Below are 13945 nucleotides of genomic sequence, written 5' to 3' on the forward strand. Positions count from 1 at the left end.
TAATAAGTAAATTCGTGAAGGTGAGAGGGGAAGCAAGTCAAAGGAAACAAATTTTCATCTAAGTTTGGCATTTAGGATAAAATACGGGGCGAGCGATAATTCCCGATAATTATGAACTAGTATCATGTAAGATACCATATGCCACGGTAGTATAATGTATAAAAAGTATATTAAAAATAAGTAGAATTTTAAGTAATTTGGGGTAATTTTTAAATTATGCGGGTAATTAGTTAATTACTGGATAATGGAACATTACCCAGTTAACTAATAAGTGGGTAAAGATTAACAATCTCCACCCCACTCGCCACGTGGCAGTAGGCCACCATTCAAACATATGACTAATTAGTCATATGTGCTTAGTGGCTAAAATGTGTAAGTCACTAAAGAATTACAAGAAAAGCTTGGTCATTTTTTAAGCTTGGTCTTTCAAAAGCTTAGTTCATTTTAGTGAGAATGAAATTTAACTCTTTCATTCTAAATTCAACTTTCCAAGCAGACGCCAAGTTTCAAAATCTCTAAAAAAAATCTTGCAAACAATTATAACAAGAATTGACTAGAATCGTAGCAACGTAAAAATTTTACGGTTCTAAAGGAGTACGGTGCAATCTTCTCCAAGAATATTATACAGAGTTTTCCCTACTCCAGGTATGTTAAGGTCATCCCTTCTTTCTTTTGGCATGATCCAAATTATACTGAAGAAACGAGCAAACGCATAGTTTCCATAAATTACTCTATTCATAGAGATACTAGGGGTGTCTATATTCTTGATTCTCCATGAGAATTGTTATTATCTTCTGTTCATGGGTCTCAGAATAATACGCAGTTGAAAAAAAGTTTATTCGGAAGGAATATTGAGATTTTTACGTATTTTTCATGCATTCACCCATTTATACATGTGCATTGGCCCATGAAAAGAGTTTACTTTATGATATTACTTTCTATATATGTATCTGGGATATGGGAAAGGTTATGGCGTTATATACGCACCACCACCTGATCAGCTGGTATATGTTGATGATTTTGCCCACAGTGGCCAAGATGATATGATGGGATGCCCTCAGAGGCTGATGATGTTACAAAACATGTACCTATGCACGACATGACATTCATACGCATATACATGATACTATAATTATTTCATGGTTTACAAAGTTATTCAGACTTACATGTGGAGTTATTTACTATATATTTCCTCTATGTCTATTATTTACTTATTTATATGCCTTACATACTCAGTACATTATTCGTACTGACGTCCCTTTTTGCCTGGTGACGCTGTGTTTCATGCCCGCAGGTCTCGATAGACAGGTCGAGAGCTCTCCAAGTAGGCTATCAGCTCAACGGAAGATGTTGGTGCACTCCATTTGCTTCGAAGTTGCTTGTTTGGTTAGTATGAGTTAGATATATATTGTTTGGTATGGCGGGACTTTGTCCCAACCTTTATAAAAATTATGTATTCTTAGAGGCTTGTAGACAGATGTCATGTACGTAAAAGATTGTATGGCCTTGTCGGCCTATGTTCAGTGTTCAAGTGGTCATTTTGGTCTTAGAGACCCATATGTCTTATGTATAAGTTGGCATTACCTGTTGTATTCTACCTATTTCACGGCAGCTTCTCCAGCTTATTTATTTATGATAGTATGACATGAAAAGATACATTATGTTGGTACTCGGCTGAGTAAGGTACCGGGTGCCCATCACGGACCATCGGTTTAGGTCGTGATACACACACCCGTCACTTGGCATTTGCATCACGTTAATAGTAATTATTGAACATATAGTTTGGGGTTTCGAACCCTCAGAACCAAGTTTGGAAGCATTACTTACCTCGCGCCAAGCCAAACCCTAGCTCGCGATGCCCTTGCCTCTCGTTTTCGGCCTCCAAATGCTCCGTCTCTAACCAAAATCAGAACCATAACATCACTATATGCTAAGGTAACAAAGCCCATGCGAAAATAATCAAATTACATTAAAAATCCCGAAATTGGTCAAACCCGACCCCCGGTCCCACGCCTCAAAGTCCGATAAAAATTACATCAATAGAATTCTTATCCTCCCGCGAGTCTACATATACTAAGAACATAAAAATAGGACCTCAGATGACCCCTCAAATCCTCAATTTACACTTTCCAATTTCAAGCCCTAATTCCCCAATTTTAGGCTTTAAATCCCACTAATTTCATGTCTAATTAGGTAGAAATCACCATAAAACCGAGTATTGAGTTCAAAAATCTTACCTCCAAGTGTTTCCCTTCGAGTCCCTCTTCAATCCCTCTCAAAAAGCTTCAAATCCGGCCAACAATGGTGAGAAATGGCCTAAAATTCGCGAAGATGACTATTTAAACATTCTGCCCAGGTATAATTTCCTTCTTCGCGAATGCGGCCCAAGCCTCGCGCTCGCGAAGCACAAAAATCACAAACCAATTATTCCTCTTTCACGAACGCGACATCCTTCTCGCAGACGCGAAGCCTCAATTGCTCAAGCCTATGCGAATGCGACCTTACCTATGCGAACGCGATGCACAAAACCCCTGGGGTCCCAACAACTCCATTTTCCCTATGCGAATGTGACTTCTCTCACGCATTCGTGATTCACTGAAATCCACACCTACGCGAACGTGACCCCAGATTCGCGAACGCAAAGAACATTTTCTCCTCTAGGCCCAGTTCTTTTTCGCGAACGCGGGACTAACTTCACGAACACAAAGAACAAATTCTTCTGCAACAAAAACCAGAAAATCAGCAACTTCCCAAAACAAGAATTTGATCCGATAACCACCCGAACTCACCTGAGGCCCTCGGGACCTCAACCAAACATGCCAACATATCCCATAATATCATTCAAACTTGTTCCAACCTTCGGAATACTCAAAACAACATCAAAATATCAAATCACCCTCGGATTCAAGCCTAAGAATTCCAAAACTTCCAAGTTTCGCTTTCCATCAAAAAGTCTATCAAACCTTGTCCGAATGACCTGAAATTTTGCACAAACGTCCCAAATGACACAACAGACCTACTCCAATTTTTGGAATTCTATTCCGACCCTTATATCAAAATTTCCACTACCAACCGAAAAACGCCAAAATTTCAATTTCGCCAATTCACACCTAAATCAATCACGAACCTCCAAACCACATTCTGAACACGCTCCTAAGTCCCAAATCACCTCACGAAGCTATCCGAATCATAAAAAACAAATTCCGAGATCATTTACTCACAAGTCAACTCCCGGTTGACTTTTCCAACTGAATGGGCAACTTAAGAAACTAAGTGTCTCATTTCTCTCTACAATCATTCCGAACCTGAGCCAATCCATCTAACACAACATAAAAGAGATGAACCACACAAAATGAAGCAGAAATGGGAAAAACGGGGCTAAAACTTTCGGAACGACCAATCGGGTCGTTAAATTCCTCCCCCACTTAAACATACGTTCGTCTTCGAATGTGCCGAGAGTTGTTCCAAAAGCCTATAAATCGTTGTATAACCTTACCATGCACATACTCGGGGGTGATCCCACGTCACCCTATCCCATATAGGTTCGATAACACAACATAACTGAAATTTCACAATCCAACCTTGCTCATTAACCTTAGAACCAAATTTCCACTTCCGAAATCATCTATAAGATCATAATCTCACATCTACATACCGAATAAATCTGAGCACGCTGTACCAAACCATAGCCACAATTCAAGATGGAAATTACAGGATATACCATACTACTCGAACACTCATAGCGAAAACTTCAAATCACAGCATCTGCTCAAAACAACCGAATATCGATGATAAACCTCTTATCAAATAAGGCCTCATTCCAACACTTTCGTACTGCCAACGATGAATGAAACACGCAGAAAATCATAACCATTCCTCATATCAACTAGTCGTGGAGCTCTTCTTCGTCAAGGACCATAGTAAATTCTAAGCCGAAACCCGACATTAAACTTCCAACCTGCTAAAAATGAATCCGATAGTATACATTCTAGATCCCAATGACCTCACCTTATCTAACACGACTACTCTAGTGCCATGACACATCGGTACAATCTAAATCCACGACCCTTGCGACCCATGCACCAATAAGCAACAGTCCAAATATACTCAAATCATGGAAAAGTCACTCAAATGAGAGAGCTGTACCGCAAGCTCACACGTACCACCACAACACAAAGCTGAGAACCCATCGCACATTGTAGAGCTAGAATATATGAATCTAATCCGAAGGATCATACCTCCAAATAACTTCGCTACAATACGCGATCCTATCCAAACATTGGCCCACATGAAACACCTCACGCCACCATACTCAAATTCAACAACCACACGCAATTTGATGTCTAGAACCAAAAGTAAACCATCATAACCACGGCGAAGCAAATGACATAACACCACACAAAGCCGAAAGGACACAACCGATACGCCATCCGCCAAGAAATACCCAATACTCTTCGCACATGTATTCCACTATGAGACCCCAATAGAACCGCACCATATGTGCCTATAACCAACAAATCATAACGTCTTGCAATACGGAAAGATAACTCCTAGATCACCCCAGAATACTAATAAGCTCAATAACAATCGAATCAACACATCCCTTAATAATAGCGACTCAGAGTCAACAAAGCCGACTCGATGCAGAACACACATCCATATTGGCCTACTAATGAACTCCTTATCAAGGAGTTCCTGAAGCTGCTCTTCCAACTCCTTTAACTCCGCCGGTGCCATACAATACAATGCCCAGCACCAAATCAATGCCGAAAGCAATAACCCTGTCCGGTGGCATGCTCGACAGCAGGAACATATCCAGAAAAATCCCTCACCACCGGAACTGAATCAATGGTAGGAGTCTCTGCACTGACATCCCTCACGAAGACCAAATAAGAAAGACAACCCTTCCCAACCATCCACTGGGTCTTCAAAATGAAAAATCACCCTACTAGGAACATAATCCGTCGAATCTCGCCACTCAATCAGTGGCATCCCCGGCATAGCCAACGCCGTCGTCTTAGTGCAATATTCCAGAATAACACGACATGGAGACAACCAGTCCATACCCAATATCATATGAGAGTCTAACATACTAAGCAACAAAGGATCCACCCGGGTCTCCAAACCCCCGATAGTCACTATACAAGGCCTATACACGCGACCCACAGTCACAACATAACCTGTTACGAGAACTCCCAGTCTCTAAATCCATATAGCACACGAATCCTCATATCCGATCCCAATTCCACCGCCTGAATATATAACACACCTCTAATACCCAATCATTCCATGAGGGATACTCCTAAAATTCTTCTATGCCACCAAGCAAACTCGAATATTAGCAGTCGATCAAACAGGAGAGTGCCGCAATACCAACAATGTATCATTACTCAATCATATTGCCTTTCTGAAATGCATGCCATCATCAAGCCATACCAATTAGCAATATCATTTGCCTAATCATCTAAAACTGCCCGTGCTGCCTAAGAATTTATAACCTTCCTTTCATAACTAAACCGTGACCTTTCACATGCCAATCTCAACCCTATACAACATACCGCATATACCATGCCATCCTATGACAAATATGAAAACTTCATAATCCATTCCGAGCCACAAGCAACTATATACTCCACTAGCCGAAAACTTTTCATTTGATCCAATCTAGAAGAAAACTGTTATACATCACATGCTCTTCAAGCCAATAGAAATTATACATCTCTAACTATGGTAGAAACCATCAAGAATTTCCTGAATCCCATTTGCACAAAACCAAACCGTCAGAACTGAATCCTTCTGACTCAACCAAGCCATGCAAGCCACCAAAAAAACCCGAGAGCATTGCCATGAAACACCTGTAGAAACTCATTACCTCATAATCACCCAAAGAACTAATCGTATCCCTTACCATGCCGATCCGGCCTACTACCAAACTGTCCTATTTATCCAAGTTACTTTTAAATTTCTTTCAAATTGATATTTTCCCTTGCCATAATACCGCAACCCTCAACCCAGACTCACCACACGAGACTCAAGCATGAAACCGCACTATCTAAGGCTCCTAAGCCGCTGAGTATTCTCTTAAATATTCCCAAAAGCACCACATTCAAAATACTTACCCTGAAGAGACTTCCTGCAAATCTAAAGCCATTACCTTCACCTTCCTGATACTGATGTGTATAATCCATAATGATATAGAAATACCACAAGTCTTAGCACTCTCCAATGTAAACCTCAGTTTCTGTCCAAATACACCCCCTGAAGATCTCCAATTATTACATATAAGTCTCGAATCCCTTAAAACCATTCTTGGGGAGTCATCCACTCTACTCAGGTTTCAGTTACACTAATCAAACGAACCGAATGACCTGTGCCCCATCAACAACACCTAAAGAATTAACCCATCCTTCTAAGCAACCGAATGATATCCTACTCTATACCCGTTACATCCCTTACAATAACAACTAATTCATCCAACGTTTCTCATATACCCACAAAGCATAACACAACCCTTATCCAAAATTTTCCCTTACTCGATCCATCCTCGATCTCAACCACTGCAAGCCACAACTAATTCACTAGTATACCTCAAACTGAAACCAATACAACACATAACCGTGCAATCAACCAATTAATAGCGGACTCCCCCACTTGGCTCAAAGCCATAGGTCAAAACACACAGAACTCACTATGCCCATACTCTACTACTGCTATAATACCATGGTGAGGTTAAACTAAATCCTTCATAAGCTTGTGCAACACAAACCATCTAGTACTTCAAATCATCTGCAAATATCACATTCATCGTAACAGTCAAGACAACTCACATATGCGATCAAACTCGAACTACAACACATATAATTCACTGGTAAAAGAGAACTTTCAACAAACAACATAGGGTTCACACCACTTCAGAACACTCCGCATGAGATAACCCACCTGCTCCGCCTCAAACTAACTTTCCTTTATACCCTTTCACCGCCATAAACATCATGCAATCACTAAATTTTCCTAAGTCTAAACTCAAATCGCGACATAAAATCCACCTCACTCCCTAACTAACAACATGAAAAGATCCTTCAATACACCCTAACTCGGGCTATACATCAAAAACAATGGAAATCAAGCACCAAATAGTTCTTCCTATCCTCAAGCAAACCCTTCTGGTCCCATTCAAATCATATGAATACATCTCGCATTCACATCATACTCATCACATAACCATCCGATCATTACTTCCACTAATAGGGACACTACCGAACATATAAATCCAGAAGCATGTGCTCACAAAATCAACACCTCAGTGTTCAAGCTACAAGAAAATCTCAGCCTCAAGTCCTCCAGACTGGCCCAACATCAACACACAGAAGTCACATCTTGCCCTTTGACTAGGGAATCACAAGCCATCGATGCATAACTGATACCGAGCGCTCATGCGCGCACACGAATGCGTGGAAGGAATTCAAGGAGTTAAGCTTCAAGCTGAATCAATTTTGCACGATAAGAATTCAAGAATGTGAAGTTTATTTCCTAAAGATTTTGCAGCCTCTCAAAGATAAGTACAAACGTCTCCGTACTGATCCATGAGACTCTACTAAACCCGCTCATGATTCGTGCGACCTATGTAACCTAGGCTCTAATACCAACTTGTCATGACCCTAAAACCCGACCCGTCATGATGGCGCCTATCATGAAACTAGGCCAGCATCAACTCAACAATCAACATGATAATAATAAGTTTGAAAATATTTACAGAAGCTTTTACTAGTTAAAGAACTATTTGAAACATAAGAAATTCCGAGAATAGATACAATCCAGCCCAAAATCGGGGTGTCACTGAGTGCATGAGTGTCTAAGGAAAATACATAGTCTAATATAATGTTTAAGGGAACAGCTGAAACATAACTGGAAAGTAAGGTGGAGAGCCAAGGCCTGCGAATGCCATGCACGTACCTCAATAATCTCATGAGTCAGCAACCTCGATCAACCATCCGCCACTGGTAGCCTGAGATACCTGGATCTGCACACAAGGTGCTGAGGGTAACGTGAGTACACCAACTTAGTAAGTAACAAGTCCAACCTTTGGACTGATAGGTAGTGACGAACTCAACCTCCTCAAGGATAATGGAAATAATGTACAGAAACGTAGGTATGCTTTCAATTAAATAAGAAACTCGAACAGTAAAATAGAGCAAGTATGAACAGGGTAAAGGAGGGTAAATTTGCTACCTCTACATGTCAATGCACATACTATATGAAATATACCATGCTAAGTGCCTCATGTGCCCACAATCTCAAATGCTCGCCCTCTCAGTACTGTATATGGCTCGTACGGCCCAGGGAAGATCCATCTCAGAATATATACATCTCTAACAATAGTCACTCAGTACTGAGGAATGCCATTCCATTTTATGGAGAAGATCCATCTCCAGATAATATCACTAACGGCCTCACAACCACTCGACGCCGTATATGGCTCACAAGGCCTAGGGAAGATCCATCACAGAATATATACGCAACACTGACAATAGTCATTCAGTACCGAGGAAGATCATTCCAGCCTATGGAGAGGATCTATCTCCAAATATAAATACTTCGAACAAGATCCATGTCCAAGGAAGATCCATCCCTCAAAATCATCAACTGCGCTCACTGGGGGTGTAAAGACTCCGGAGGGGCTTCTCTTAGCCCAAGCGCTATAACAAACCAACGAAGGCATGTTCAATATCTCGTTGCGGCATGCAGCCCAATCCCATACCGTCACTCAATATTACGCTCTCGGCCTCACTCAGTCATCACTCTCTAGTCTCACACACACGAGCTCAAAATGTCATGATACTATCCCGAACAATGATATGGTGTGTCAAATAACAATAATTAAGACTGAGGCATGATATAATATGCATGAACAGGACTGAGTACAGAATATCAATGAAGCTAATGATATGACAACAAGAAAAGACCTCTCGGGTCTCAACAGTATTGGCGTGAAGCCTTGATGTGATAATTAGCATGATTTGTAGCTCATTAACTTAATCACATAATTACTAAACAGATATCAGCAAGAAAGAGTCACTAAGCGGTGCCATGGAATGATCCAGGCTGCAATTCTCATAGTGCACGCCCGCACGCCCGTCACTTGGCATTTGCGTCACCTCAATAGTAATTATAGAACATATAGTTCGGGGTTTCGAACCCTCAGAACCAAGTTTGAAAGCGTTACTTACCTCAAGCCAAGCCAAACCCTAGCCCGCGATGCCCTTGCCTCTCGTTTTCGGCCTCCAAATGCTCCATATCTAACCAAAATCAGAACCATAACATCAATATATGCTAAGGGAACAAAGGCCACGTGAAAATAATCAAATTACATCAAAAATTCCAAAATTGGTCAAACCCAACCCCCGGGGCCACACTTCGGAATCCGATAAAAATTACATCAATAGAATCATTATCCTCCCACGAGCCTACACATACCAAGAACAACAAAATCGGACCTCAAATGGCCCCTAAAATCCCCAATTTATACTCTCCAATTTCAAGCCCTAATTCCCAATTTTAGGCTTTAAATTTCACTAATTTCATGTCTAATTAGGTAGAAATCACCATAGAAACGAGTATTGAGTTCAAAAATCTTGCTTCCAACTGTTTCCCTTCGAATCTCTCTCAAAAAGCTTCAAATCCGGCCAACAATGGTGAGAAATGGCCTAAAATTTACGAAGATAGTTATTTAAACATTCTGCCCAGGTATAATTTCCTTCTTCGCGAACGCGGCCAAGCCTCGCGTTCGCAAAGCACAAAAATCACAGACCAATTATTCCTCTTTCGCGAACGTGACATCCTTCTCGCGAACGCGAAGCCTCAGTTGCTCAAACCTACGCGAATGCGACCTTACCTGCGCGAATGTGATGCACAAAACCCCTGGGGTCCCAGCTACTCCATTTTCCCTACACGAACGCGACTCCTCTCACACAGCGATTCACTAAAATCCACACCTACACGAACACGACCCCAGATTCGCGAACGCGAAGAACATTTTCTCCTTTAGGCCCAGCTCTTCTTCGCGAATGCGAAGAACAAATTCTTCTGCAACAAAAACCAGAAAATCTGCAACTTCCCAAAACAAGAATTTGATCTGATAACCATCCGACACTCACCCGATGCCCTCGGAACCTCAACCAAACATGTCAACATATCCCATAATATCATTCAAACTTGTTTCAGTTTTTGGAATACTCAAAAAACATCAAAACATCAAATCACCCTCAGATTCAAGCCTAAGAATTCCAAAACTTTCAACTTCCGCTTTCGATCAAAAAGTCTATCAAACCTCGTCCGAATAACCTGAAATTTTGTACACACATCCCAAATGACACAACGGACTTACTTCAATTTTCGAAATTCCATTCCGGGCCTTATATCAAAATTTCCACTACCAACCGGAAAATGCCAAATTCCAATGTCGTCAATTCACACCTAAATCAACTACGGACCTCCAAACCACATTCCGAACACGCTCCTAAGTCCCAAATAACCTCACGAAGCTATCCAAATCAAAAAAAACCAAATTCTGAGATCGTTTACTCACAATTCAACTTCCGGTTGACTTTTCCAACTAAATGACCAACTTAAGAGACTAAGTGTCTCACTTCTCTCTACAATCATTCCGAACCTGAGCCAATCCATCCAACACAAATAAAAGAGCTGAACCACAGAAAATGAAGCAAAAATGGGGGAAACGGGACTAAAACTCTCGGAACGATCGATCAGGTCGTTACAAATATTTCTTTTACTTTATGATTATAGTCAAACTATCAAGTAATTATACTCCTTTCATTTATTTTGTTGATCAATACAAGGAAGGATAAATCAAATAATCTCCTCCCCACAATTCTGGTCTTCCTTTTTTTTGTATGCTCTCCCGTGTTTTGACTTTCTTTCTTTTAATATTAGATCATTAGGGAATAAAATTAATTCTAGTTTATCTTCTTTTTTTTGGTCAAAGGAATATTATATTTATAATATTAAGTTAGGATTATTCTTACATTGGGCATTTGATCTTTAGCTACTCTCTAGAATGCCTTATGGGGTAATTTAATTAGTGAAAAAGGGTTAAAAAAATACCCCTATAATATATTTACTATCGTGCTCCATCCACCTATTGGTATGAAAATACATCTAACATTATCTTGTGGTTTGAAATTACCCCCGCGATTCACAGAACCATCTCTGGTCTCATTTTTAATATGCTACCACGATGTGATTGGGATACGTGATTATCTGGTCCATATCAATTATAATCCGCCTGATTTTTCGGACCAACCCATAGTAAAAACACTATATTTCTACACATAAATTCCCTTTACCCTATCTTTTTCATAAAATTAGGACAATTCCAATTTTCTTCCTTTTCAAAAAAAATTTCTCCTTTGAGGTCGTAATTGTTTTGTTCCATTCCTCTTATAAATTTACTTTTGCTTGTAAAAGTTATTCCTTTTTGGTAAAATGCAAGCTCACCATGTCTGAGAATTCAATTGCTTCTGATTCATCGCGTCGATGTGGTTGTGGGTTGATTGCTAATCATTTTGTAGTTAAGACTCCTACAAATGCTGGATGTAGATTTTACAAATACCCTCGTCTTGATAAAAAATTGTCACACGGTCTTTGAAAATGGTGCGTCCAATATATGTCACCACATGTGACAATAGTGATAAGCATCTTGAATAACTCATTAAAGTATGTAGAAGTAGAAAGGAATTATTTGAAGAAGATGGTGGCTGACTTGGAAGATGTTGTTTGTCGAGAAAACCTGAAATTGAAGAACATTGTGGCAGAAATGGAGGTCATTAATTCAGCCAATTTAGCGGCAACGTCTAAGATGGAGGATAAATTACGAAGGATGAAGCTTTTTGTTGTTATTTCACGGGCTATTTTTATTCTGATTTTAATGGCTAGAAGTTAGTGTAGTTTGATTATTATTGTGTCAAGAGCAATGTAATGGTCCTTTTGGTTCTTTGATGATTTATATGTTTGTTTCATTTCTTGTGTTTTAAATGAATAGAAGTTATTTTGTTCAAGTTGAAATGTGATTACAAGGAAAATGTCCATATGTTAATAGTATTATTTATCTTAACAGGAGAAACAACAATAAAATTGGCACAAAAGAAGGCTCAACTATGGTGCTTAATTAAAGTTGCAAACACACATTGTTTCTGGAATATTTCCCTAACAAACATAGCTATTAGATAAGTAAATATATTAGCCAAACGCTTATACCACTCTCACAATATTTACTTGTCTAAAATATAGAAGAGAGTTACTTGTCTATTACAATTATCACAAAAATAAATTGTCTATTACAGTCATTCCAATAACTTGTTATTTTACTTCCCATTGCCATTTTTAGTTTGAATTTTTCCAACTTTTTTCTCCGTCACACCTAGTAAATGAGTTCTAGTCATTGCTTGCTTGCCTTTTCAAGCAGTCCTTGTTGAGGAATATGGCAGATTTGTGAAGTTTATCTCTCTTATCCCAGTATTTTGTTGTTGATTCTTAGCTGAAGCCTTGTCATAATTTCAGAGACAACTTTAGGCCGCAATACTGGGTCAGGTTTAGTCCCAAAGTCTGAATTAAGTAGTCTTCTTGGAGTGTAATTGGTTCTTTTTAGACCTAGTTATTGAGAAACATCATTGGCTTGTTGGAAAGCTGACTAGACTTAGAAACATCACATTATTGCTGAGTGGAAAACTAATTGGACTGAGAAACCTCACCAGCTTGCTGAGTGGGAAGTTGACTGGGCTGAGTACCATTAGCGAAATGCTGAATTGCCTGCTGATTGGACTGAGGGGTCTGAGTTTATTGCTGAGTTTTAAGTAGTCTGAATGGACTGTTGAGTTGTTGACTGAGGTATAAACCCATGATTAGGGATCATAACAAACTCAGTTGGTTCACTGGGTTCTTGTACTAGCTGGGTATCCCTTGTAGCTTCATGAAGTGAAATAAAATTGTAGTGTTTTTAAACAAGTAGAAATAATAAAATAACTATTGTTAGATGTATTTACCTTCATTGGAAATTTTCTTTGATTTAGATTTGGTTTGCTACAGTAACCACACTGCATTTGAAGGCCTTTCCTACAAGTTATTTACATACCTTGCATGTTAATAGCCTCACCATTTTCTCTTGTTCTTTTGAATTTTGGTCAACCTACCATCTTTACTAAGGGTGGTGGATCCATGGCATGGTATGACTCCGCCTTTCAAAACTTCTCACTTCTCACAAGTTGGAGCTTATGTCAATACACCAACTGGAATGCCTCTTTTGAATACCACCAGTTAATCTCAGTCTTTGGATCAAACTTCTTTTAATTGAAGGCTCCGATAGCATGAGGAAATGGGATGCCAAACAAGCCTCATATCCTACATGTGCACTTATGCTGCTAAAGAATAACACTGTGTAAGTCTGAACCTTGTGTTACTTCATAACCCCTCTCTTCATTGAAGTATGAGGTACAATCTTGTTCCATATCCCTATAATCATTATACAACTCTATAGCATATGGACTATAGTCATCTTTTCAGCTACTCACTTCATTTTCATTATCCTTTAACAAAGTCATTACCTTTAGATAACAAAGAGTCACATTAAAACAATCATATTAAAAACAAATTTTTTAAAAAAGTCTAATAAAATAGTATAATAAAATAGCCTAAAGGCAATTAACTTCACCTTCACTCTGACAGTCTCAAGCAATGGGCTATTGTCTGTCTTTAAGAATTTATGAGTTAAATGAATCTGTGAAATCATTATCCACAATTGGCTTCTTCCATTGGGTGTCTAAATATGCTCTACACCAGCTCGATGGTAGATACTTTAATAAGTCTTTCATAGAATCCTCAGATACTTCACCTAACTACCTCAATATATCCTTAATTCTTCTTTATATGTGCT

The sequence above is a fragment of the Nicotiana tabacum genome, chromosome 22, assembly GCF_000715075.1.
Source record: "Nicotiana tabacum cultivar K326 chromosome 22, ASM71507v2, whole genome shotgun sequence".
NCBI classification, from domain to species: Eukaryota; Viridiplantae; Streptophyta; class Magnoliopsida; order Solanales; family Solanaceae; genus Nicotiana; species Nicotiana tabacum.